Source organism: Arachis ipaensis, chromosome B09, assembly GCF_000816755.2.
Source record: "Arachis ipaensis cultivar K30076 chromosome B09, Araip1.1, whole genome shotgun sequence".
NCBI classification, from domain to species: domain Eukaryota; kingdom Viridiplantae; phylum Streptophyta; class Magnoliopsida; order Fabales; family Fabaceae; genus Arachis; species Arachis ipaensis.
In genome coordinates, this window is record NC_029793.2 from 70,507,201 (window position 1) to 70,509,102 (window position 1,902).

Below are 1,902 nucleotides of genomic sequence, written 5' to 3' on the forward strand. Positions count from 1 at the left end.
GCATAAAATCCCATAAACAAAATTCAACTATTTGCCTAATAAGGACATGCATACTTATCTATTTCATTCTATCTTCTCTTATGTTTAAGTGCTTGCTTGGGGACAAGCAAGTTTTAAGTTTGGTGTTGTGATGACAAGTCATCTTAGCCTAGTTTCACTAGCCTTTTTCTTTGTTTTTATTAGATTTTATGCACTTTCTTGCATTCTAAGTAAGTAATTTGGAATGAAAATGCATGACTTCTTTGAATCAATCAACCACCATGTAATTGATGATAAATCATGAGGTTTAAGCTGAATTTAATTGAATTTTAATGATTTATAAACCTTGTGAATTTGGTGATACTTTGATTGGTTGATTTGATTACTTGTAGGTGAAGAAAGAAGAAAATAAGAAAAGCGTGGCCTAAGGGGCGTTCCAAAGGAAGCAAAAAGTGTGCCCCAAGGGAAGCAAAAGCGTGCCAACATTGAGGAAGAAGGAAGGCTAAGTTAGAAAAATGAACTGAGCTTCACAAGGAATGAAAGGAGAAGGCAAGGTACAAAGCTAAGTTCAAAGAGTTAACTGAGCACTAAAGAAAGCAAGGAAATGGTACAAAGCTCTGTTAACTAAGTGAGCTTTATCGGGGACCTCTCCAAATTAATTCAAGATGAAATCCCATGAGTGAAGCCACCAAGTTTCGAACTCATGAGCTAAAGGAAGCAAGGAATGCTCCTTGCAATGAAAATGAGAAGAAAATAGCCAAAATGCCTCATCCATGGTTCGAACTTGGAACCACACGCTACTCCTTGCAAGGGAAATCAAGAAGAAATAGCTAAAATGCTTGGGCCAAGTTTCGAACTTGGGAACTCTTTGAGAAGCAAGGGAGGAGCGTCCAACCCTTCCAAGAAAAATAGCCTCCACTTGCTCCCTCTAGGATTCGAACTTGGGAATTCTTGGAGACATAAGGAAGAAGCACCCACTCTTCCAAAGGAAATTGCTCTAAACTTCCTCCACCAAGTGTTGAACCTGGGACCTTGAGGCTTGATGACAAGTCATCTTAGCCTATTTTAACTAGTCTTTTCCCTTTTGTTTTCATTAGAATTATGCACTTTCTTGAACCATAAGCAAGCTAATTGAGTAGATTTTCATGTTTTCCTTGATTGAATCAACCATGTTTAAATTCATGCCATTTCATGAGGTTTTATGCTAAAATTGTTGCATATTATGATAGAATGAATATCTCATGATTATGAGCATAGCTTTGATGAGTTTGGTTGATTAATTATAGGTGAAGAAAGCTTGGAGAAAGGTTGAAGTAAGAAGGAATAGCTAGGAATAAAGAGAAGACAATGGAATAAGTGAAATTGAACCAGGAAGCAAAAAGCTGGACCTAAAGTTAGCATCAAACTTTTGCACAAACTTTTGGTTGAAAAGTTAGCCCCAACGTTAGCCCCCTAACTTGGAGGCTAACGTTGGAACTTGAAAATCATTCCCTGGGTACCAAAAGTTTGCGCCAACGTTAGCCCCCTAACTTTGAGGCTAACGTTGGCACATGAAAATCACAAGGAGGAGCAAAAGTTTGCGCCAACGTTAGCCCCCTAACTTGGTGGCTAACGTTGGCGCCACAAGCACACAAAGCAAGGCCAACGTTAGGGTCAAAGTTAGACCCCTAACGTTGGCACCAACGTTCATATCAGCAAATTTTGTGGGCTGCTATGAAAAGTTGGAGCAAAAGTTAGACCCCCTAACTTTTGCTCAAACTTTTGGTCCAACTTTTGCAAAACTCAAACCCGGTTCAATTGGTTCACTTTGGTTCTTCTCCAAACTTCAAGAGCAATAAACCAAGGCCTCTTTCAACCCAATTCCACCAAGAGCAAAGGCCCAACTTAAAGCTTGAAGATCATTTGAAGAAAGTGTATAAATAG